Source organism: Eublepharis macularius, chromosome 19 (genome assembly GCF_028583425.1).
Source record: "Eublepharis macularius isolate TG4126 chromosome 19, MPM_Emac_v1.0, whole genome shotgun sequence".
NCBI lineage: Eukaryota > Metazoa > Chordata > Lepidosauria > Squamata > Eublepharidae > Eublepharis > Eublepharis macularius.
In genome coordinates, this window is record NC_072808.1 from 25,498,388 (window position 1) to 25,524,755 (window position 26,368).

The 26,368-nt window shown below is 46.3% G+C and overlaps 1 protein-coding gene across 1 annotated transcript in view; it reads left to right on the top strand.

The window, feature by feature from the left end:
* The first annotated feature begins 1,669 nt into the window (after positions 1 to 1,669).
* S1PR2 (sphingosine-1-phosphate receptor 2) overlaps positions 1,670 to 26,368 on the top strand; it is a 47,764-nt gene continuing 23,065 nt past the window's right edge. The window contains exon 1 of the mRNA XM_055003714.1: positions 1,670 to 1,731. The gene's annotated coding sequence lies outside the window, so the exon portion shown is untranslated. The remainder of the gene's footprint in view (positions 1,732 to 26,368) is intronic.

Here is a 26,368-nt window from a genome sequence, read left to right on the forward strand (position 1 = left end):
ATCCTCATAGCATCCCTGCAAAGCAAGGCTGCTAGCGTCTAAGCAGTGTGGAAAAGGCCAGTGATTATCCCTCCCCTTTCAGTTGGGTTCACACTTTGTGCGGGGGGGGGGGGGTTGAAGACCTCTCTGCACCAAAGGCAGAAAATCCAAATGGTAGTTTAACATGGGACACAGCTAGTTCCCCTGCGCAGTTAACATTATATTACGTTATTTGGGGCTCAAGGCTGATTCCACAAGCAATACAATCCATCAGATGTGCAGGCTCCACTGAAAAGCCCTCCAGCACCCCTTTGCTTTACTGGGGCTTCTGCAGGAGAGGTCTCTCTTCTTTCAATGGCACCTTAAAGTTATCTCCTGAGGACAGGTCCTGGGCCGTTTCCATACGTCTTACTTGCCTGTGGAACGTCGCGCAAAATCGCACCAGGAAGACGTCGTTATCTGGGAGTTTTGCGCGATTTTGCAATGTTCCGCAGGCAGGTAAGACGTGTGGAAACGGCCCTGGATGGATGCATTACGCACAGGGCTGTACTTGGGCTGCGTTTCTGTGGGAGACAAGAAAGAGTACGGAATGCAGTACTGGGTGTAGAATTCTATTTACTGAGCTTCTCAACTTCCATTAAAAGTGGGAGAGAACAAGATTCTACCCATAATGGGTTGCAAAGATGTCCTTATGTCTGGGCCGTGCCTGGTTGCATCTCAAAAGCAAAAGGAACTGCTGGGTACAATTTCCAGCAGCTGTTGGTGGACCTTCTTTTCCCTTCCCTTTCACTAGCAAAGCAGGATAAATTATGCAAAATGTGATTCAATTTGCATAATTTTAAAGGTTGCAAAACAAACTTGGATGGCAGAGTACACAAGTCTACTCTCTCTCTCTCTCTCTCTCTCTCTCTCTCTCTCTCTCTCTCTCTCTCTCTCTCTCTCTCTCTCTCTCTCTCTCTCTCTCTAATGATGTGTTTGTATTGTATGCAGTGCGCGTGTGTCATTTTGTTTCTTGGCCAAGCCGGCCTGCTTCGGCTGTACTTTTTGCTGGCAAGCACTCCTTGTGCTGGTTATATACAGCTGGATTTCCCCATCCGCCTTCCTCTCTGGTGCGAGGGTTGTGTAAGCCATTAACGGCTGCCTGTTCCGTTGGAGCAATGACAGCACTTCCCTGTCCTCGTTGTACACCATGCGCATCTCCAGCCAGCTTCCTAACCAGCCACTGTAATTTTCGCGGTGTCCTAGCGTGCTCACATGGCCTCTCTTGCCCTCACATTGTGGCCGTCTTGGCTTGGCTTGCTGCCTGTTGCAAACTTCTCCATGCTCTTGTTCTCCTGAGCTCTCATTCACCCCACAGCGTGTCTTGCTTCACCTGCGGATCTCCTCCTGCTCGGTGGCACAACGGCAGCCCCTTTTGCTATCAGATTATTACGGCTGTTTCTGCAACGTGCCGCTCTCCTCTTCCCCGGCTTCTCACTTATTAATTCCCTGCTTCCAAACGAGTCTTCCCTCTTGCTGCTGCGAATGACTCAACAGCCCTAAGCCATAGGCCGGGACGTGCCTGGATATGATTTTCGGGCTGGCTGTACGGGTGCTTCTTAGCATGCTGGGTGAGTGCTGGAGTCCTGCCGGGTCACACTGCAGGTGCCCCTCTGGCTTCTTTGCTGCGTAAGCGGCTTCTCTGTTGGGGCAGGAAGGAGTACTGCTTGGCCAGGATGGGAGAAGTCTCCGAGGGGCCTCAGCAAAACGCAGGTGGGATGTTGAGTCGGTTCAAGGGCGTGGACAGGGAGGGGAGAGACTATGGCTTGGTCGCTGGGTGCCTGGCCCTTGCTTTTATGGGTTATGGACGGCTCACACGGGCGGCTTCCTCTGTGAATGGGAAGCCCTAGTGATCCCACCCCATATGCATGCCTGCGGCTCTGGAAAGAAATGTTTGTGCTGCCTGGGCTGCATGCAGATAAATAGCTGGCAGCTGTTTCCACAGTCCCTGTGTGAGGCACAAAGCTGCAAAACTCTTCCAGTTGCTGCAGCGCTGCCTGCGTAAAGCCCCTTTTGTGCTTCTCCAGTGCAATCACAGGCACATGTGCAAGGCTGGGCTTCTTGTCTGTAGGATGAGCTGACTGTGCGACTCGCTCTTTGAAGCCTGTCCGGGCAGTCGTTTTGTGTGGCTGCTTGATGTGGCGCTGCTCACAATGCTGAGAGTCACTAGAGTGCCCATCTTGAAATTGCTCTCTGTGTGTGTTTGTGTGTGTGTTTGTATGTATAAAAACAAAAAAAGTTCCATGGCAGCTTAAAGGCAAACATGTATTGTCGCATGAGCAAGAGACGCATCTGACTGCGAATTCACGAAGCTGCTTTATCTACACGGTTCCGTCTGTTTTTATTTTGTTTTTATTTTGTTTTTATTGTGCTTCCTTTATCATCTGCCTTTTTTTACTGAGATTCAAGGCAGCTTGCCAAATTATAAAACACTGTAACAAAGAGCGGTAAATACACACAATAAACAATGTGAATAAAACTGGATTATGCCGATTAAAAGCAGAGGAGAAAAACAGTATAATACATCCCATAAATTGGGTTATGTATAATTGTAGGATAATGAAACAAATGAAATATAATATATTCGATAAACAATGCAGTATGAAGGTGTGAAGAGGGGCTACTTAAAATTTCACAGACCATTAAAAATACAAGCCTATTCCCTGTACAAAAAATGACACATACACATGCCAAATTCAGTTTTATCACATTCCTGTCCCATTTCTAAAGTTCTGTAGCCCTAAACAGTTTGGACTGGACAGCAGCTTGTGGTACTGAACCCAGCTGGTACTGAACCCCGGTCTTCCCTAGCAGCTTTCGCTGAGCCTCTTGTGTCCAGAGATGTCCGGTCTGGTTCTGACTGCAGACAACGTGTGTGGTTGTTGGTCTTTAGCCCTTTTGTGTGTGAGTGCTCCAAATGCCCTTCCCTGTCTCTGTGGCTTGTACCACCAGTAGTGTGGGACAAGAACATTGGCCTTCCTTTGGGGTTAGCGCACGTTTGATCACGTGACCTTGAAAGAGAAGATTTGAGAGGGCAAAATCTTCCCCGTATAATTTTTCTCCAGGAAAAATAAACTGGGATCTTGTGGCACCTTAAAGACCAGCACAATTTTATTTCTGCATAAACAATTGCAGAGTAGAGCTAATTTCCTCCAATGCAACGAATGAGTGGCTGAGCATCTCCTTCCGGGGAGGAGGGGCTCTTGTCACCTGAGCAGAGGTGGAACTCGACCAGTCTGCAGTAAAACTGCTGTTCAGAAATAAATGCAGAGCCAAGAGGAAGAAAACTTTATAAACTGATGCCACAGGAGACTGAACAAGATGGGTAGCCATGTTAGTCTGTCTGCAGCAGTAGGAAAGAGCAAGAGTCCAGGAGCATCTATAAAACTAACAAAATTTGTGGTAGATTATGAGCTTTCATAAGTCACAGCTCACTTCTTCAGTTTGGGCAAATCCGCGTGTCCCCATGTCATGGTACACATTTGCTAAACTTCTGGAAGTATAGCGTCTTTCTAGTGCGATTTCTGACTCGTGCAAAGATTCAGAAATCGTGCTAGAAAGACGCTATACTTCCGGAAGTTTAGCAAACGTTTACCATGACACTGGGACGTGTGGATTTAGCCTTTGTCTGTAGCACTAGAAAAGAGCAAGAGTCCAGTAGCACCTATAACAAAATTTCTGGTAGGTTAGGAGCTTTCGTGATTCACAGCTCTTGGTATCTGAAGAACTGAGCTGTGGCTCACAAAAGCTCATACCCTACCACAGATTTTGTTAGTCTTATAGGTGCTACTGGACTCTTGCTCTTTTCTACTGCTACAGGAGACTGAAGTGTGAGAAAGAACCCATTTTCTTAATAGGGTGCAAATCCTGTCTTTCAAAATGGCAGCTTATCTTTTCATATTTCTGCTGGTGTTCCACAAAACAGCTTCCCTCCTTGCACACATTTGCTGGGGGACTTGGGTTCCTAGAATCTTTACCCTCTGCAGTTTTAAAGAAAATACTGCTTTCTCTGATAGATTTTATAACATATGCAGCTTGCAGGAGTCACAAGCTCTTCTGTTTCCAAAACACTCTCAAAGATACTTTGCAGTTCCATTTTCTGTCTTTCAAGAAATCCCCCATCGTCGGCTCAGACCTTTCAGTACTGCTTTACAGTTCTCTTCTCTCCCTCCTGGAGACACCCTGAACTAAACATGACCTTTTGGGTCTTGCATTGCTATGTCATGTTTGCAGATTTCCACATTCATTCTGATGGATGGTTACTGGAGGTTCTTGGTTTTTATTCTGGAAGGTTTGGCACCTGGTAATGGCTGTAGCAAGTCTTCAGTTTCCACACAGGCTTGTCTGGCTAATGGGTTTTTAAGCCTTCCACTTTTACACAGCTTGGTTTCCAGCTTACACTGGGGTGTGCCGCCCAGTATTTCTCTCCTTAGGTCTTGCAGTATTCGGATTCTGTCAGTTTTTAAAATGAGGTTCTGATTCCACAAGATGTCTGACACAAGTTAGGTCGGAGGTCCCCCTGAGTCACAGTCACATGGACGATGGAGGATTCCCTTCAGAATGTGCCCTGGGGCCCAACTGTACTCCGGAGCATGTTACACCTACTCCGGAGGTGGTTCAGCCTTCCCACCCACACCATTTCCACGTGCAAAAATGACCGTAGAGATCAGTTCCCCTGGAGAAAATGGCTGCTTTGGAGGGTGGGCTCTATGGCGTTATACCCTGCTGCGGTCCCTCCCCGCCCCTCCAGGTTCTGCCCCCCAAATTGCCAAGAATTTTTCAGTCTGGAGCTGGCCGCCCTAACCACAGGGGGCCTGGCCTGTTCATGCCTCTGCCAGGCTCTGTGTGTCATGGGATTATAAAGGGACAGCTTTTGCTTGCAAAAATGGTGTTGGGGGAAGGCTGACGCCCCTCCTCCATCATTGTGCACTCCAGAGCAGAGTCAGGCCCCACAGCTCTTTTCAGGGTGAGTCCGCAGTGATACTTATGACTGCGGGCCAGGGGTGCCCCAAGCCACCCAGCTCTCATCACACGCGTCACGTAATGAAATATAAAATACCTTTAATCTCCCTGGTTCTAATGAGCACGGATATACTGCTGTTATCCAGCTATCCTTGCAAAGCTGTATGTGTACACACATGAGCATGAGCGTTTTGCCTTCCTCTGGGCTTAGAGCAGGGGTCACCAGGGGAGGGGGGGAGAGTAGCTGTGAATTCCCCTTCCAGCTACATGTTTCTCTCTGTATTTGTAGGATTTGCAAAAATATCTATAAATGCTGCAAACTGAAACAGTGCAGTAGCTGAGCCCGTAGAACCGGCATCTGTTGGCTTTGAATAATATTGCAATTCCGATGTTTTTGTTAGTAGCACCTCTAACTGCTTGAATTCATGAACTGGCACCCGACAAACTTCTCTAGCCAATTCCTGGCAATACTGCCGTTGATGGGTTTGGAATGACTCGTGCTAAATAAGTGACCGTTTCCAGAGCTGCCTTATTGTCTAACTAGGCATTTCATCCGTGGCCTTTTCATTCGCATCAGGTTTTAGCCTGTTTGTGGTTAAGACACATGTCCTAGGTATCTTTGACATTGCAAGTTTTAGAGCAGGCCAGATGGCCACATAGGTCAAGTATTTTTTTTTTAAGTATTGATTTTGTGAAATGATAAAAAGGGGTCTTAAACATTGACAGGTTTTATGCTTATGCTGGTCTCCTGTTGAGGGGGAATGTATCCCCCTCCCCTCGATTGTCTGCCAACTCACCTAATATGTGCCACCATCTCCCATCCAATGTATTTAGTTTTGGGTTCAGTTTATGGGCCGCTGGTAGAGTTGCTGCCTCTGATACTGATTTTTAGGTTTTAATTTGTTTTAATGTGTTTTTATTAATTGATGTTAGCTGCTCTGAGCCTGCTTGCGGGGTCATAAATTTAATAAATAACAACAGTAACAATAGCAAATTAGCTGTTGTTGAGAAACTGTGGGATTATTGTAATTTTAAACAACGTTGTGTGAAGTTCTTCTAGAACACCAGGGTCTGACTATGTTTAAAAAATGTTAAAACAGTGGAATTAAAACAAAAATAAGGGAAAATAAACAGCAGCTATTAAAAGTCAGTTTGGGTTGGAGATGCCTGCGATTTCAGCATGTCGCCAGTACAAGAATCTTGGCAAAGTTGCTAGCGCCCCCCCCCCCCCCCCCCCGGACTGCTGCAGGAGAAGGAGACGAGAAATACTCACTCATGATGTCCCTGCTAACAAACGGCGCCAGGATGAATTTTGTGAATGGCAAGTTGGTGCGTACACTCTTGTTGGTTTTGACTTCTTGGAATTGCAGACAGTTGGGCAGATGAGTAACATGTCAAGCAAATCTGCATTTTCCTTTCTTAGGTTTCAGTTTCTTTTCTGGGTGTTTTTCTGAAACTCACTTCAGCCTCTCATAATGTTTGTCTAGCCTGTCTCCATGTACGGATATCATCCATATAAAATACGGAATCATCCAGGCCAAACAGTTGGATCATCTATCTATTAGACGGATATTCTGTGAATCTGTATCTGTCTCAAAATGTATTGAATAGGCACAGTCTCGCTCTCTTGTCATGCGGCAGAGTTTGTCAAGGACTATATTTACTCACATCAAGAATTGGAAAGAATTCTGCTCCTGCTAATTTAACAGTGTTTTTTTTATATAGTGACATCACTGCACAGGCGCGGAAGTGCATGTGTGCTTCACAGCAGGCTGATTTGGGCCTCAAACTGGCCCAGTCTGGCTTGCGGCGAAGCATAGGAGAGCCTCAGGGCAGTGCGATGATGTGAAGCGCGCATGCCCTCCCGCTCCCTCGCAGTCATGTCACTGGAAGTGACATCATCATGTAGCTGTGGGGTCGTGCAAGTAAAAAATAAATAGGGGAGGAAGGAGGTAAGAGCCAGGTCCCCTAAGGGGATCTGGCAGCCCTGCTAGCAGTTGTTGGGTTGAATAACTCTGTCGGGGAGGACGCAGCTTATCAGTTTCCCTATTTCTGTATTCTTCTGCTCCCTTGGGACTCTGTGCCTCAAAGCCTTCCAAAGACCATGTATTTCGGATAGTCCCTTTGGCTTTATGTTTGAACTGTGGCTCTGCTAAACAACTTTGGCCTTGAAATGAATTTTTGTAACAGTGTCTAGTTGTTCTCCTGGGCCAGTTTTTATTAAAGCAGCTCTTTGAACCCAGCTCACTTAAATTGGTACAGAATCTTTAAACCTAGAATGGGCACCAGCATTTCCTGTCTGGAATTCCATGTAAGCTGCCTTGCCTTTATGCTCATTGGCAGTTTTTTTCCTGGCTAATATATTTGGATGCTGAAATCTTTCCGCTTGCAGTGCTTTGTAAATCTTTCTTAGAAACAGAAACATAGAGCTGGAAGGGACCTAAAGGGTCATCTAGTCCAACCAAGTCAGAGAATCATCTTTGCAGTCGGGTGGCCGTCTAGCCTCTGCTTAAAAACCTCCAAAGGAGGAGAGCCCACCACCTCCCAAGGAAGCTTGTTCTGCTGAAGGACTGCTCTGTCAAGAAGTTCTTCCTGATGTTTAGCCAAAAACTCTTTTGATTTAATTTTAACCCATTGGTTCTGGCCTGACCCTGTGGGGCAACAGAAAACAATTTCGCTCCATCCTCAATGTGACAGCCCTTCAAATTCTTGCAAAGGGTATCATATCACCTCTCAGTTGCCTCCTCTCCAGGCTAAACATACCCAGTTCCTTCCACCTTTCCTCATAAGTCTTGGTCTCCAGACCCTTCACCATCTTTGTTGCCCTCCTTTGGACACCTTCCAGTTTGTCAACATCCTTCTTAAACTCTGGTGCCCAATACTGAACACAAGTGAGGTCTAACCGGAGCAGAGCAAAGCGATGCCATCATTGTGTGTGATTTGGACGCTATACTTACATTCTAATAATTAGCACATTTCAGTGAATTTTAAAATTTAGTGTTTTGTGAGCATCTCTAATCATTGTCCAGAGTTAAAGATCTGAGTGTACCAATGAATAAAGCTGGTGTATGCACCTGCCATATTTTTCCCTCTAGTTTTACACATCTTATCAAAATGAGTGCATTTTACACAGTTTCTGTAGCACAAGAATTTATTCCGTGACTGATAGGCCACTAATAGCAGGCTTTGCTTTGTAGAACTTGTTACTGTTTGAGCCTTTTGTTACTGCTAGGGCTTCCCTTTTCCTGAGGCTGCCTGCCTTTTAGCATTTAAAAGCTATTTTTGCCCTGTAGGGCATCCATGTGTTTTTGCCCACTTCACGCGGCACTTAAATCAGTTTCAGTAACCTGTCTGTCTGCCACACGCAACGCGATGTTTAAGTGATTCATACACCTCTTCAGATTTCCAAGTTCTTGCTGACTTGCATAGGCATCTTTGCTTCTTTTAGAGTCATAGTGAAAAAAATGGTCTTTTCATATTTAATATTTCTTTGCACTACACTGTATACGTCAAATGTGTTAATTGAAACATGAATGTTTTCCTTATCTGCATTATCTTCAGACTGAAAAGCATTGAATATCTGTCTTGCTTCTTTGCCTGCTACATGAAGAAATTGAGCTGATTGAAGCTTCTCGTCTTTCGGTGCAGCCCCACTTCTAAGGTTGCACAATTCAAATTTTTGTTTTCTTCTCTCTCTGGTTCTCAACAGCATTTTATCTAACTTTCTCAGAGGCTTTAACTGTCCTATATTTTGCTTCACTGTTTTATTTCATTTAATCTTCTGATGCAACATAATATTACTTGCTGCAAACTTTATAAAATATTGTTACAGGAAACTGAAGAGTGGAATAAAACAGTTCCGTGCAACTTGTTCTAGTTATAAATTTTTATTTAAGTAATGAACAGTAAACATAAAAGATAAGAAGAAACACAACAATCTTAAAAAACCACACTAACAGTACAGCACACAGCAGCCCATACACAGGCTTTCTCTGTGGTGGCCCCTATCCTGTGGAGTGACCTGCCTGAGGAAGTCAGAAGAGCCCCCACTCTCCTGGCTTTTCATAAACAATGCAAAACTGAACTATTCAAAAAGGCCTTTTACTCGAATGGGAGGGCTGTATTGTAGAGAAGGGGTCTCAGGCGCTTCGCTAATGAGTTAGGGACCATAGACTTGATCACTATATTGCCTTACGTATTATCTGCTGCTTTACATATGTATTCCTATGTTCCACCTGTGCTCCATGTTGTCTAATGTTAGTCCTAGAATTGATTATGTTCTGCTTCAGTATTTTTTCTACTCTGTATTGGATTTTTGCTAATACTATGTCTTTTAAACTTGTATCTATTTGCCCTGTGGCATTGTTTATGAAATTGTCCTTGATACTGTATTGAAATGTACTTGAGACTGATTGTACTAATCACATACTGTGTGATCTGCCTTGAGTCTCAGTGAGAAAGGCAGACTATAAATAAATAAATAAAATAAACATGAAATAACAAACAAGACAAGCAACTAATAATAATAAAAAGAAAATACAATTTAGAAAGATAGGAAAAAGAGGGTGAGGGGAACTAAACTACAAGTTGCATTCCGATTTTCTCCATGACAAATATATATCATTTTCAAAGTCTCACTTATTCTGTGTCAAACATAAGAGCCTTCTTTTTTCGATTGTTCATTATTCTTAATCCATAAATCCATATATCATCAAATCATTGTTTTCTGTCATGTAAAAAGTCTATAAATGGTTTCCATTCAACCAAAAATGTAGCTAATGTCTTTTCTCCGATCAGTGAAGTAAGTTTTGCCATTGAGGCAAACTTGTTGATACAATCACACTCAAAATGGCTTCTCGGGTGATGATATTGATACGTGCAGGTTGGCTTAGATCAGTGATTCCCGATCTGTGGACTGGGACCCAAAAGTGGGTCACTAACAATGAAATCATAGGCAGCATTACTCCAGTCTAAGCCCATTGATTTCAGTGGGCTTAGACTAGAGTAACTCCACTTAGGATTTCTCTGAAAGCCTCTGGAAGTGGCCCCAGGCCGGCCATCCCTAATGGTGGCTTCTGCCCTCTCCACCCTTCTCTTTCTTTCCTCTTCATCCTTGCCAGCTTCTCCCATTTTGGCCTCGCCCTCCTGTTTTGTGAGAATAATGAGGAGGAGGGAGCTCTTTATTTTACAATAGTAGCTTGAAGAAGGAAGGAAAAGATTGGAGAGTAGGCAGGGGCTGTTCAGCACATGGAAACATGTGAGGTAAAGTGGCATGTACAAGCACAGGCTTTGTCTTGGCACTCTGTAGATGCTCCTTCAGCATCCCAGCCTCTTGCCTGGCCCCCTGCAGGTACTTCTTGTCCCCTTCCTGCTGTGGGAAAATGTACTGCACTGAATCACTCGCCATCTCTCTCTTTGCCAACGTTTACCACCTTCTCACACCTCCTCAACTGCTCCCTCCCCAGCTCCTTCTAAATCTCTCGGGGCAGTCCTGGATGGATCACCATACAAAGTAAATTTGGACTTGTGGGTCACCCAAAAAAGACTGGGAAACACTGGCTTGGATTACTAAATGGTGTGTGGATAACTTTTGGTTCATGTTTAGATGCCCCCTTTTATTTATTACGTTACATAATCTAAGGCTAAACCTGTGTACTGGGGGGGGAAATCCAAGTCTGATCTGTTACTCTAAATCCTGCAAGCAGCTGTGGGGGTTTCATAGCTTAGAAAACCATAATAGTATGATTGTTGAGAGCATACTCTAAAAGGGTGAGCTGCTGGTTCGAATTCCACGTCTCCCATGAATTCACTAGGGAGGGAGGTGACCAGTGGGGCGCTGCAGGGCTCAGTTTTGGGCCCGGTACTTTTCAATATTTTTATCAATGATCTGGATGAAGGAATAAATGGGCTACTCATTAAATTTGCTGATGATTCCAAATTGGGAGGAGTGGCAAACACCAAAGAAGATAGAGTTAAAATTCAACAAGCCCTGAACACACTGGAGAAGTGGGCGGTTGTGAACAGGATGCAATTCAACATAGATAAGTGCACACGATTACATCTGGGCCACAAAAATGCAAAGCACAGATACAGGATGGGGGATACGCTTCTGGGCAGTGATGTACGCAAAAGAGATCTTGGGGTAAGAGTGGACTGTAAACTAAATATGAGCTGTCAGTGTGATGCGGTGGCAAAAAAGGCAAACTCAGTCTTGGATTGTATCAAAATGGCCATTGCATCAAAATCGCAGGAGGTCATAGTCTATACTGCCTTGGTCAGGCCGCACCTGGAGTCCTGTGTGCAGTTCTGGAGGCCTCACTACAAAAAGGATGCGGACAAAATCAAGAGGGTGCAGAAGAGAGCGACGAGGATGATCAGGGGTCTGGAGACTGAGCCCTACGAGGAAAGGCTGAGGACCTTTGGAATGTTTAGTTTGGAGAAGAGGAGATTGAGGGGGGGTATGATTGCTCTCTTTAAATATTTGAAAGGCTGTCATTTGGAGGAGGGCAAGGAGCTGTTCCAGTTGGCAGCAGAGGGTAGGACCCGAAGCAATGGGCTTAAATTACAGCAGAAAGGTAACAGCTGGATATTAGGAAAAACTTTTTCACAGTCAGAGTAGTTCAAAGGTGGAATCAGCTGCCTAGGGAGGTGGTGAGCTCCCCCTCACTGGCAGTTTTCAAGAAGAGGCTGGATGAATACTTGTCAGAGATGCTTTAGGCTCATCCTGCATTGGGCAGGGGGTTGGACTAGAAGGTCTGTATGGCCCCTTCCAGCTCTGTGATTCTGTGAGCCTCAGAGCAGAACCACAAGTGACAAAAGGCACAGATTGGACACTTGTCAGCTTCCCTCAAGTTTTGATGGGAAATGCAGGCAGCTTGGTGGAATGTTGGACAAGTGACAGTTGAAAGTCCATTGGACAGCAGTCGGAGAGCGAAGCTGCGAGACCAGGATGACTACATTTCCCATCAAAACTTGAGGGAAGCTGACAAGTGTCCAATCTGTGCCTTTTGTCACTTGTGGTTCTGCTCTCAGTCAAACAACTCTTCTCCCATCCTTAAGGCCCCATCTGCAATATGAGAAACATGTGCCTATCTTACAAGGCCATTGCAAGATGTATTAAGTTAATATGTGCAAAGTGCTTTGGATAAGTAGGTGAAACACCATTAGCATATTTGTGCAGGGTATTGCAGGCAACAGCTCTGACCTTCTGGATGACCCAGGCGAGCCTGATCTTGTCAGAACTTGAAAGCTAAGCAGGGTTGGCCTGGTCTGTGCTTGGATGGGAGACCAGCAAGGCAGGCCACGGTTGCTCCACAGAGGCAAGCAATGGCAAACCTCTGCCGGTCTCTTGCCTTGAAAACCCTTGGAGGGGTCACCATAACTCAGCTGTGACTTGATGGGAAAAAATTACAGGTAACATTTAACTGTAACTTAGGTAACAATATTGTTAATTTTATATCGTGCCTAAGATGCTGAAGTGTATGTCGGGTGTTCTACAATATGTGTTCAGCGGTTAGAGAGGTTCAAAATAGAGCGGTTCAAAATAGAGAGGTTTGGGGGCTATATTCTGCTAAGGCACCCTGCCTCCGACGGCTAGATGAGGGCAACCAATTATAATTTGTAGGCAAGTGCAGTCTTGTTTTTTTAAAAACCGTCCTGTATATTTCGCCGGGTGGATATGCACTTTAGTCTGTAGCAGCAGAACCAGATTTGGGTCCAGTCTTAAAGACCAACTTGATTTTCAGGGCAGGAGCTTTCGAGAGTCAGAGTCCCTCTTCCCAGAGTTGAGTCATCAGCTGATGCTCACTCTGGAAATCTGGCTGGTCTTTAAGGTGCTTCTGGACCCAAATGTTACATTTCCCCAGTGAGTTTTGGCTCTGTCTCTCTTCTTATCTTTGTTTGTAAAGGATCTCTAGGAGTAAAGTCAAGCGCAACTATTGTGGCATCTGGAGGAAACTCCTTTGTTGTGTTCAGTGCAAATCTGCCCTTTTTTCCTCTGCCATATTAAGCTCTGGACTAACTTGTTCTGCCACTTTCCAGAGTAGTTAAATTTTGCTATGGGTGGCACTAATTGGCTAGCACCGGTGATGTCAACAACTCCCCCCCCCTCCCTAGTCCACAGAACTGTTTTGTGGGTGCTTTTAAAGTGTCTCAGAAGGGGCTGGGATATTTTTGCTGGCATGAATGATGATATTTCATTGCTATGAGAGAAATTTCACCATAACGTTAGCACACTAATCCTGCAAACGGTTCCTGAGCAGAGGACCGATCATTTCTCAGCACTGAACAGAAGTCCTCAGCCCCTCTTTGTCTGGATCTCTGGGCACCTAGCAACCCATTGTATCTTTGATCTGCCACTGATGTGTACCGAAGCACTTGGTTCTTTGCTTGTTGGCCAATGACATAATTCCCCGGAGTTTGGGTGGGGAATCAAGAGCTGCCCTTCAGTTTGCCGGCTTGCTGTGTATGTCGCTGTTTCCTGCTACAGCAGCAGCCCCAGAGACACAAAAGGGCTTGATTTAGGGCAATGTAAGTATTTAGAGAATTTGGTTCCAATGGGTGTCCTGGCATGCTTCCTGGAAAGGAGGTGTCCTTTCCCATGCTGGGATTCTTTTCCTTCCATGCTATGGAAACTGCAGATTCTCTCTCTCTCTCTCTCTCTCTCTCTCTCTCTCTCTCTCTCTCTCTCTCTCTCTCTCTCTCTCTCTCACACACACACACACACACACACACACACACACACACACACACACACACACACACAGCCCTCCCCCAACCTTTGAAGGTCAGTGCTTGTTGGAAGTGGCCAGCAACACACACCTTTGGCACAGACAGATCAGTGAAGAGGGCAGATTTCTTGTCTCTTCCCATGAAGCTTATGTTGCAGCTCTGAAGCAATTAAGAGACAAGAGTACTTCTGCAGAGTGGAAGGTAGTTTGAAAGAACGAGCTATGCTCGTAGTGTGCATGGTCTTCCCCCCACCCTCTTTTGTGCGTTTGGTAAAAGTGATTTGGCAGGTTTTTGTATTTCAAAAACCTGCAAAACATGTTTGTCCAGATGCAACAATAGGATAAAAGAAGTAGGTGTGCACTCTGTGAAGAGAGGCTTCTCTCAAAATCACTTCCAACTCTTAAAAAGAGAAAAGCTGTCTACCTCCACAGCCTAAACCTTCCTTCCTTCCTTCCTTCTGACCTATAGGTCTTAAGTAGTAACTGGAAATATGAGGAAGAAATGAAGAATTCAGGCCAGAGAAAGTTAGTCTGTAAACTACAAAAAAGGTTGATTTCTTACAGCTACCTGAATTCTCGTTTCCAGAATTGGGCTAAAATACGTAAATTTTCCACTCTTTAGTCTGTTAGCAATTTAGGAACTAAAATGTCTGGTGTAAACTCTGTCCAGTGTAATGTCAAAGGTTTGATCCGTTCCTGTCCCGCCTTGTTGTACCAGGGGCCTAAACTCTTCAATAAAATGCCTTGCTTGCTTTGCCTGTGCGCTTGTCAGAACAACTCAGGTTTTTTTTTTTTTCATTGCACCATTCCCTGTTTCAGGAATACATCCCCCTTCCTCCTACCATTGTTTTCATAACAATGGCGTAAGATTTATCTTCTTCCTGTGCTGAGCCTAACCTTTCAGTCTTTTCTTTGGCATTGGTACATCAAATGTACCATGTACCAGTCTGCAGATAGGCATCATGTATAGATACCTCACTTTAATTTTTAATGTTTGCTAATCTTATTTGTTTTAGCCCTGATGTGAAGATCGTTCATCAGTCTAGGGCTTGGCTTGTACATGCACCTTCCCAGTCTCTTAAAATCCATGCGCACAATATGGCTCTTGTATTGCTGCAGGGAGCTAGCATAGTATCTGCCTGAAATCTCAGCTAGAAAGGTGCGCTATAAATAAATCATATGGTGCAGTGGCAAAGGACACTGCTGCATGTCACACCATTATTTGTGCGTTTGCCACAGGAAAGTGTGGAAGCAAAAACATACATGAGTGCATTCATTTGGTAAACCGTGATTTCCCAGATATGTGTACGTGGGCACCGTGTGTACGCACTTCTGCACGCTCTCTGTGGAAGACACTGAAGCTTCCCACAGGATTTTGTGCCGCATTGTGTTGTACTGGGAGTGTGGGAGTTAGAAGCTCTGCTTTGTATCTCCCTTCCGATGCTCCCGTTCATTTCAGTGGGGCCTGTGTAGGAGGACTTCCAAGGAGGTTTGTGCGGCACAGGCCAGATTTTTGAAAGCACGTTGAGCTCAAAAGCAGAGTGGATGTTTTAGACATAAGATTTCAGATTTTTATCCCAACCACTTCAGGCGAAAAGGGCCCAAACTGACAAAAGTGTTAAACGTGCAAATAGATGTGTATTCAGTGTGTGTGTGTGCGTGCACGCGCGCGCGCGCGCGCGCGCGCGCGTGCACCATGCAGGGAGGAAGAGGGGAGTTGAATTCCCCCCAAACATTTCACTTTCACTGCTTAAAACCAAGAGATACTTTGGTAATGGACAGGGACTATAGACTAGGCTGTTGGATACTGTCTACTAATGTAAATACATTCCTGCTGGGTAGTTCTTTGTTGCTAAAGTTGTCATGTTTATTACTTTTGCTTTCATTTCATCAATGTGTTTGGCTTTCTGCTAGTTTTCGAATTTGCAGCTACCACACCCTACTGTATCTGTTTCCATTGAATGTCCTGGCTGTTCACCATACTGTATTTTTGCTCTGTGAATGTCTTAGCAATTGATCCTATTGTATTCACTTGCAGTATGTCCTCCACCTTGGATCTCAATGAGAAAGGTGGACTAATAAGCAACAGCGACAACCTCCCTTCCATTATGTTGTGTTGGCTTTCAAAAGAAAAGGGACAGGCAAAAGATGGAAAGCTCTCCCTTTCTTCCCTGGCTGCAGGGCCCCAATCCAGTGCAGGACCCCTTGTGACTTCTGTTATCATTTTAAAATGCTGGGTGGGATCTGGGCACCCACCTTCCAGTACCTTGGCTAGGATTAACCTAGGGGCTCCAAAAAGAGGAGAGGGGAAGCTACTGCATCTTTTTGGCCTGCCTGTAAAATGCAAATTGCAACTTCAAGAGGCAGGGAAAGGGGAGGGATTTAACCTCCACTCTGTTTATTTTTTATTTATTTTAGTTCATTTATACCCCACCTTTCTCTCAAGTGAGGACCCAAAGTGGCTTACATCATACTCCTCCATTTTGTCCTCACATCAACCCTGTGAGGTAGGTTAGGCAGAGAGTACACGACTGGCCCAGGGCCATCCAGGTAGCTTCTACAGCAGAGCAGCCGTATTAAACCTGGGGCCCAGACCCCTATCTGAAGCAGGGAGCTGTGACAGGTCACGAAAGCTCATAGCCTACCACAAATATTGTTAGTCTCATAGCTGCTCTTGGACTCTTGCTCTTTTCTACTGCTACAGACCCTCGTCTGTCCCTCTAGCCACCGCACCACATTATCTCACTGTCCAATACTGACTATTGGTATTTCAAAGTAAAACAGCAGTTTTCCGCAGCAGGACTGCCTGATACTTGGGAGACTTGTGGCTGGTCAGAACAGTCCGTTCTTGAGCTTGGCAGAGTAAAGGCCTGAGGCCAGTATGAGCTGGCTTTGCACGGTTGTGCGTCGCCGTTCTGACGCTCTTCGTGGCGTGCAAAGCTGCCCTGCCGCTTCGTGGTAGGCTTTGCGTCTTCTTCTTCTTCTGTTCGCTCTCTTCCCCTTCATCCTTCCCACCCCCGAAATACCTGGTGCCTTCCGTCTAACTCTGGTACCTTCCATCAAGCTCATGCTCACACCCTCCCCCCGGGCTTTCTATTCCTGTTTTTAATCCCATTACGTGTGACGAGGCACTGATCCAATTTGTATCCACCCAGCTGTCCTCAGGGCACATGGCGCGTGGGGTGCCGTGGGAGGAAGCGCTTCTCTGTCTGGGTGACGGATGAATTGCGCCTTTGCGATGAAGACTCGGGTTGAGAACAAGGCCGCCTCCTGTGTGCGCCGTGAGCTCCTTCGAAGAGCCCTCCTGAGTTCCTGCCTCTGGAGAAGCCAAACAAGCCTCCTTCTGTATTATGGCCCCTGGAGCTGCTTGGGGCAGGGAAGAGGGCCTAGGTGGCCCCGGGCTTCAGCCGAGGCCAGCGCAGGCAAGAGTTGGAGTCCGTGGCTTCGCTAGAAGGCGGGCCATGGAGAGAGGGGGGAGGCCGGACAGTACTTTTCCTAAGGGACGGCGGCTGAAAGCATAGAGGCTCAATAGCTTGCAGTGTGCCGGTCCTGAGAGACTTTCTCAATAGTTACCCTGATGGTTTGGATCAGGCATGGAAACTTGGCAGTTTTTTGCTGGTGTGTGTATGTGGAGTGGGGGGGGGTGTCCTTTTCCCCCCTTCATCTGGGAAACTAGGAGCCTAATACTGAAACGAACTTGGCAGGGATGCTGTCGGACTGAGAAGAATGAGTGTGTGTTCGTTGCTGGATTTAAGTTTTGAATTGGGTATTTGATTCTTGAATTGGGTGTTTGATTCTGCCCACTAGGTCTGTAGCATGAATTTTTCTGCTACTGGTGCAGTACCGGGGGGGGGGGGGGGTTATGGGATGGAAGGAGGGGAGGTGTTGTGAACTGTAATGAAAGCTTAAATGCAATGTTGATTTTAATAATGTGTGAGCTGGAAGTCCCCAGTTCGAATTTCATTGGTCTGAGGTGATATGAATGGGTGCCTTTGCTCAACGGCTAGTGACATAAATGTTTTGGCATAATCCCGGATCAGGGTATTAATGAGGAAGAGGCAGGAAGACTGGCGCAGCGAGAAGTGGACAGAAAGGGAAGAACCCCAGGGTGCCTCCACTGCTCCAGAGGAGTTAGCTGTGTTATTCTGTAGTTGCAAAATATTAAGGAATCCAGTAGCATCTTTAAGACTAAGCAACTTTATTGCAGCATAAGCTTTCAAGAACCACAGCTCTCTTCGTCAGATGCCACCCGACGCTTTTCTATTTTCCACCAGTCCAGATGCTGCTAAAGAACTGGTCTAGTGTAATCTCGCTTTGACCCCAAACTCCCCAGGTAGCTTTAAGCAAGTCTCTTGCTTAGCCCACAATATAATAGTCCTAATCCAACTCTGCAGGAAGGATTCCCAAGGGCTACACATGATGTTTCCCTCATGCCCCCAGCAGTCAGCGTGCCCTGTGATTTCTGTGCTTGGAACTCTGTTCCCAGATTGGGAGGGGGCTTTGAAGCCTTCTACTCTGGATTGTTTTCCTGATCTAGGATCTCTTATTGCCCCCACCCCCTTGGGAAACTTGCACATAGCTCATCACAGCATGTAAGCTTCCCCAATGGAACAAATACCACCTCAGGCAAGGAAAACAGCCCAGGGGGGATTTAAACGCCCCCTCCCTGTCAAATCGACCCCCAGGTGCCTGGAAATTGAGTTCTGAGCATGGGACTCACAGCACATCTCTGATTGTCAGGACCCAGGGAGGTGCAAGGAAAACATAACTTATAGTTAGGCCCTGAGAAAGGGGATGCGAAGTGGAAGCACTGGGAAGCGTCTCTCAGACGTGGCCAGAGGCTGCCTATGTTGCGTTTCTGTGGGATCAAAATTCTTGGGAAGCAGACTGAGGGCCAAGCTACAAGTGTATTCCTCCCTGTTCACTTGCGCTCCACGTGATCACTAAGTGCAAGTGGAGCGCAAGTGAACAGGGAGGAATACACGCGAGTCTGTTCACTTGCCATTCAAGTGTAATTCGTCACTTGTAGCTTGGCCCTGACACTCTGCACTGGGAAATGTTTGGTTCTTGGCATAAACTACATACAAACAGAAGGGGGGATGGCACTGCCATTTTGCCTTCTCTGCCTGCTCTGGATAAGCAACGGGGTCGCCATCTCTAAGGGCCAAGCTACAAGTGACGAATGACACGGGTTGGACACTTGGGAAATGTAGGCATCCTGGTCTTGCAGCTTGGCTCTCTGACTGCTGTCCAGTGGACTTTTCAACTGTCACTTGTCCAACATTCCACCAAGCTGCCTACATTTCCCATCAAAACTTGAGGGAAGCTGGCAAGTGTCCAACCTGTGTCATTCGTCACTTATAGTTTGGCCCTCAGTTGCAAAATTTTGAGGGTGGAGCCAGGGGAGGCTAGAGTTTAGGAGGGGACAGACCTCCAGAGGATGCAGTGCCATAGACTCCATACACCCCCCCCCAAAGCAGTCATTTTCTCTAGGGGAACTGGAGAGCCCTAAAACACTGGACCCCTTTGTAGACAACGGCTGTCTGCAAACTTGTGAAAGAGTAATATCCTTAGTTATTTTATTTGGGCATCACATGTACCTGCTGGCAAAGATGACATTCTTTTTATGCTAAAAAACAAACTAGAGAAGAAAAATAATGGCCAAACTAATTGCAAGTGTGTGTGGGGGGGGGGGTGTTCCCAACTGAGCTAATGTTTTTCTACAAAGGTGTCCTTGTCTTGCGTTGAAATGCTGGCTGACTCTGGCAAATAGGACTGAGCAGCCAGCCAGAGTGAAGTAAGCAGGGAATTGAAGAACCCTTTGCCCCCTTCTCAGCTTTCAGAGACTGAGTGACTCGACCCTCTGACTCAATCAGGTGGCTCTTTCAGACCTTTCTCTGTTCAAAATACAGTTCCCGATAAAAACAATTTTCAATCAGGAAGCTACATAAAATCCAGACGGCGGGAGGCAGAGAGTACCTGATCTGTGGGAAAGTACCCATGTACCTAGCAGGGGAAATTCTCCCATGATCAGCAAGATGAGGCTCACCCATTGCACTTCCACTCATTGCTGACCCCTGAGATTTCCCCATATGTGGGAAGATCGACTCCAGTATTTGTGGTAGTAACCATAGACTGATCAATGCCTGCGGAGGTAAAGGGTAAATTCATTGAATGCCCTAACAGTTGATCATATTTGCTCTGCAAATGTCCTAGCTATTGATTATATTGTATTCACTTGCAGTGCTTAATCGGCCTCAGATCTAGGGGAGAAAGGCAGATGTAGACTATAAGTAAATAATTGTAATGCTACCCATAGAGCAAAAAATTGCTGTGTAAAGTGCAGGACTTGAGCCCTTTTAAGGTTGGACGTGCAAACCATTTTGAGCGAGGGTTGCCAACTTTGACTTGGAAAATTCCTGGAGATTTGGGGGTGTTCCTGGGGAGAGTGGAGTTTGGGGAGGGAAGGAAAGAGCTCAACAGGGAAGTGGTGCTATAGAATCCATCCACCAAAGCAGCCATTTTCTCCAGGAGAACTGATCTCTGTAGTCTGGAGATCAGTTGTCTTTCTAGGAGAACTCCAGGCCTGTCCTGGAGGTTGGGAACCCTATTTTGAGCTGCTTCTCACCTTGGACTTTGGCTTGTCTTGGGGTTGCCAGCAAATGCCTGGCTTTCCCACCCTGTAGATTGGGCTACAGCCATTCTGGCTGACACCCCCATGGATTTTAAGTGGTGGATTTTAAGTGGTGAAGTATTTTGAGTACTGCATCTTGACGTCCTAATTTGGAGCCATTCCAGAATTTATCTAGAATAGGGCAACAGTGAACTGTCTAGCACTGGGAATGTTTCCAGTTCCAAATACAACCCTAATTCAGATATCCATCTGTTCCATGCAAATGTTCCTTGTTAATGGCTGGCCTGCGTACCTCCCCGCAGCCCAGGTATCAATATCCCGCTGCGACAGTTTGTACTGATTCTGACTGGGTATTTCATCCAGATTAAAAAAGGTTTTGTGCCACGTGGCTCCCTAGAAGGTGATTTGATTCGCCAAGCTTTTGTGCCCAAACCAATGAAAAGGGCTTTGTTGAAGTGTCCAGAGTTCTCATTTGGTCCTGGGGCTGCCTGTGTATTCTGTGCTAATGAAGACAAAATATTTAAAATCCAGCACATTTAGGTTTTTCATCTATGCAAATGAAAAAAATACATACGTAACACTGTTATTTTTTATTTTGCATAATTTGTCTTTTGCTACCTATGAGACAGGGCCTGTGCAGAACACTCAAGGCCCCCCCCCTTTCCCTTTTTGTTCAGCCACCCCGCCCCGCCCCGCCCCAGGGGTTCCGAAATTCCAGCAGGCACAGTCACTTACGTCGAAGCATATCCGAGCATCCATGAGATTTGCTTTTAATTTTTTTTTGAAAGAAAAGCCGAGCTTCTTGGGGAGCTGCATGGGGCATCAGATTCCATGCTTTTTCTGCGTGGAATTCCTGCTGAATTGCAGCATAGATGCAGCTCCGTGAAGTGATCCAGATGCAGCTCCGTGAAGTGATCCAGATGCAGCTCCGTGAAGTGATCCAGTATTATCCCCACATTGCAGTTAAGGTTGCTAGTTCCAGATCGGAAAATTCCTAGCTCTTTGGAGGCGGAGCTGAGGAAGAGTGGGGTTTGGGCAGAGGAGGGACCTCGGTGTGGTATGGTGCCATGGGGTTTACCCTCCAAAGCAGCCGTTTTCTCCAGAGGAACAGATCTCTGAAGTCTGGAGATCAGGGCCGTTTCCACACGGCTTACCTGCTTGCATTATGTCCCAGGAGATCGCGCAAAAAACGTGGAAGATCGCGTTTTTTCGTGTGAGATTTGCACAACGTCACGTGACGTCGCGCAAATCTCGCGCGAAAAAACGCGATCTTCCGTGTTTTTTGTGCGATCTCCCGGGACATAACGCAAGCAGGTAAGCCGTGTGGAAACGACCCAGCTGTAATTCTGGAAGAACTCCAGGCCCCTTCTGAAGGTTGGCAACCTTATTTCAGGTTAACCTCCCCTCTTTTTGGCCCTCACACCCTAAGGGAAAGTTGTATGGCTTACATGTAGCAGGATGCTAAATAATTTTCTGCACAACTTTATAAAAGCTCCAGTTACTTTTTTAAAAAGATGACATTAAACCTATGTATGCTGGTTTAGTAAAACTGCACCAGTATGGCATAGCGGTTAAGAGTGTTGTACTAGGATCTGGTAGATAGGGATCCCACTCCCCTTGGGGGGCAAAGAAGCTCCCACTCTCAGCCTACGCCCCCTGCCAGGCTGTTTCCGCTTCCCACCGGGAATGATGTCATTTCTGGTGCTATGAGGATTGGGTAAAAATTCCTCCTCAGCGACTCCTCTGCCCTGTCCCCCCCCCCCAATTTGGGCCTTGGGGCCCCACTGGGAGACCTGTACCATTTCCCCACGTTCTAAAAATAGCGCCTCACTCGGGAACGCTGGCAGCTTCTTCACGCGATTTCTGATATTCCCGTTTCCAAAACGGAGGCACACAGTTACGATTCCATTTTCGTGGTTTCATGGAATCGAAAGCTCATTTCGAAAACGAAATTACGCCATTTCATTTTTGCGCTCCAAAAACGGAATCATAACTGCCTGTATCCATTTTGGAAACTAGGACTTCAGAAATCGTGCAAAGAAGCTGCCAGTGTCCCGTGAGTGGGGCGCTATTTTTAAGACGGGAGGAAACAGCCCTCGTTTGAATCCGCTCTGCCACCGAAGCTTGTTGAGTGACCTTTGACCAGTCACACTCACTCAGCGTTCTTGTGAGGATAAAATGGAGGAGAGGCAAACAGTGTAAGCCAGAGGAAAGACGGGGTATAAATCAGATAAATCGGATAAACTAGTCACTACTCTTAGGTAAAAGGTATTTTGTCAACCTAAACCTGGAATGTCTGTCATGTATCTCGCCTTGTGCTGCTCAGCCATCCCGGCCCAAGCCAGCCCCCGGCACCACTTGTGGTGGGACCCCAGAGGTGATGCGAGGCCTCGGCTAGGCCCCTGATAGCGGGGAGACAGCCAAGTGTCTGTGCCCCCCTCCGTTGGGTAGCTTGGCTGAAGAATTGGCCATGCTCACCTGGACCGTGATGTAGAAAGGATGGGGCTTTTAGGTATAACTCCAGGTTCAGCCCTTTTTAACAGTTCATAGGCCAAGGAGCTCAATTGCGTTAGTCAGAGGGCCCGGTTCCCCTCCAAGCAGATACTGAGAGCCCCGCTTCCATTTGATGAAGACAAATTCTTTAGCTGTTTATTTTGTTTTGAATGTCTGCTCCCTTCTGGAGTAAATCCCAGGCTAAAAACATGGAAAGGCTAGGGAAGGAAGAAACGGCTTTAAAAGAGAACCTCTCTCCAGTGCAAGGGTCTTTGACCTGGTTCTCACTGAAAGGCTACACTTCTGCTTTCAGGTGGGGAGTCATGGAATGGAGGAGTCCTCTGCTTTAAAAAAAAATCCTTGCATGTAGAAAGCCAGCATTCCATCATATGTGACCTATTGTGAATGAAGTCCAGGCAAAGGCTTTAGCTTTTTGGTAAGAAATAAGTGGGATCCTTCAAGAGTTTTACTTCTTTCTTTCTTTCTTTCTTTCTTTCTTTCTTTCTTTCTTTCTTTCTTTCTTTCTTTCTTTCTTTCTTTCTTTCTTTCTTTCTTTCTTTCTTTCTTTCTTTCTTTCTTTAGCTCTGAAATCAGACACACTGCAGGCCTGCTTGGTAGGCAGAGAGAGAGAGTGCTGTATGTATCACCCAGAGGGGAAATAGCCCACTCATCCTTCCCACTTCTAAGTTGCTCATTATAGGCTGGATGTATTGAAGTCTCTTAATTTTTGTTTTAATCCTGCCAGTGGCTTCCAGACATGGGTGCTCAAACCGAGAAGCGAGTATCTCTTGATCTGTGGTTGCTTTTTCCTTCTCCCACACAAAGAGGGGTGGGCAGTGTAGCATCTGAAGCTCTAGAGGTTGGCCCCATGTGTCAAGCCAAGGCACGCAAGGGGAGGGACAGCACCCATGGAGTTTTCCAGCCTGTCAGATATGAAACTGAGCCAGAGTGATCATGTCTGAGTTTTGTGCCGGGGCTCAGTAGGCTAAAGAAGCTCTGGGGAGCAGCAAGGACAGGAGTCCCCTGGAGCTGCCAGTGAGCTGGGGGAAGGGGCTGAATGGGTCCTGTATAGTGGGAGGCCTCTTTGGCCCTTCAGATGTGGTGACTCGCAAGGCTGGAAGAGCTCTGTGAAATCCTTTTGCGTGGCTTAAAAGTTAGGAATGGTGGTAAGAAAATATTTACTTGCCTAGACAAGCAATAATTGTGTGCAGGCAACTAAGCAGGGATCAGAGCAGAGATTCATCTAGTCTGACACCCTCTTCCCAGCAGCCTGCTTGCAGGAAATGCTCCTCCCCCCTTGCCGACCGTTGCCAAGCAGAGACATTCGGCCTCTGAAACCAAAGGCCCCGTTCCCCTGCGATGGCCGGATAGCCAGCAATAAACCGGTAGAAAAGAGCAAGAGTCCAGTAGCACCTGTAAGACTAACGACATTGGTGGTAGGCTATGAGCTTTTGTGAGTCACAGCTCACTTCTTCATGAAAGCTCATAGCCAACCACCAATTTTGTTAGTCTTAGAGGTGCTACTGGACTCTTGCTCTTTTCTACTGCTACAGACACGGCTGCCCATCTTGAGCAATAAACCTGCCCTCCATTCATCTATCCTCATCTCCCCTGCAAAATCCATCTAAACCAGTGGAGTCTCCACCCCCAGGAACATCGCGGGGTGGGGGTGGGGACTGTAGAAGGTGGTGCCATGTGTTGGGCCACTTCCAGTTGTGTACCTGCAAGGGATGTCATGGCATCGAACAACACTTGTTCCTCCTCTCCAATTTCTTCGCTCCACCAGCTGGAGTGCTAGAGTGGGTATCCTGGCTACGCCAGTCAGCGGCCATCATCACATCTCAGGGCAATGTTCCACTAATTGAACACAAGTAGTTCTTCTCCCTGTCTTAAATCTGTAGCCAGCCAGTTCCCCAGGGCGACCCTTAAGGAATTTACAGGGAAGTTCCTGTCGATTAAACCATAGCTTATTTTTTTCCGGCTGTTGATGTGACACGGTGACTTCCGTTGGTATGTATCCGGATGGACCTTTAAATAAGTGATTGTGGGGTGCAAGATTGCAGCTAATTAAAGTGAGCATTAAGTCCTCTTAAATGTTTTAAACACTGGTCTCAGAAGGTGAAGTGATGTGATCTGAAAAGACGAGGTTGCTGTCAAAACTGGCAACTCCATGTCATGTTCCCGGGACCTGTTCTGTAAAATTTAGCAGACTGAAAACCAAAGTAGCTGAAAACTCTTTCAAGTGGGTAGCCTTGTTGGTCTGTAATAGAAGAGCAAGATTCAGGTCTGGTAGCATCCTTAAGACCGACTAGATTTCCAGGGTATGAGTTTTGAGAGCTGTGACTCTCGAAAGCTCATACCCTGGAAATCTCGTCGGTCTTGAAAGTGCTACTGGATCTGAATCTTGCTCTGAAAACTGTTGACACACTGATTTTACTGCGTTGAAAGAACTATGCCTGATAGGCAGTGGTTTGCTTGCCCCTTCCCCTATTGGAAAAGTATTTAACTCTAGTCACCTCAATTTCACTGTCACTCTCTCTAACTTTACTTGTTGGTTTCATAGCGGATTGAGGATTTCAATAGCCCTTCCACTATGTGCAAAGAGAGAAGGGAAAATTTAGCATTGGTTTCGATTTAACTTGAACACCCGGTCAGGTGACTTCATACCTTTATTTTTTTAAAATTTGGACTATATATAGATTTTTGTTTTTATCCTCCCTCACCCCAGATTTACCGATACATAAAACATACTTACAGCCAGGGCTTTTTTTCAGCCGGAATGCGGTGGAATGGAGTTCCGGAACCTCTTGAAAATGGTCACATGGCTGGTGGCCCCGCCCCCTGATCTCCAGACAGAGGGGAGTTGAGATTGCCCTCCGGCGGAGGGCAATCTCAACTCCCCTCTGTCTGGAGATCAGGGGGCGGGGCCACCGGCCATGTGACCATTTTCTCCGAAGGCAACCCACTGAGTTCCATCACCTCTTTTCCCGGAAAAAAAGCCCTGCTTACAGCCTTTCATGCAATTCTTTGGGATAAGTAGCTGGAAATCATTTATTACAACTTTGAAAGGGCCAAGCTTGGCAGTAGCAGCCATTTATTGTTGATAGTTTTATGAAAAAATAAATCTTTCAAAATGAAACATTTTTATATAGAAAAATAAAGCACTGGACAATGTTCTGTCCCTGGCCATTTTCACGCTGCTTACCGGCCACACAACATCGTGCCAACAGCCGTTCTCGTGCGGAATCGCGCCAGGAAGATGCTGGCATTCCGGGAGCTTCTCGCGATGTTCCGTGGTCAGTAAGCAGTGTGAAAATGGCCCCTCACATAAAGAAAAAAGTGGGTGCAGACAGCTGTTGCTGTGTCTTTTAGGCATTGCAGGACACTTCCCCCCCAGCAGGGTGAAACTGGCTTCTTCCTCTTTTCAGAGTTCAAATGACAGACATACAAATCAGGGAATCAAATAGTGATTCTGTCAGATAGATCAAGATGGGTAGCCATGTTAGTCTGTCTGTGGCAATAGACAAGAGCA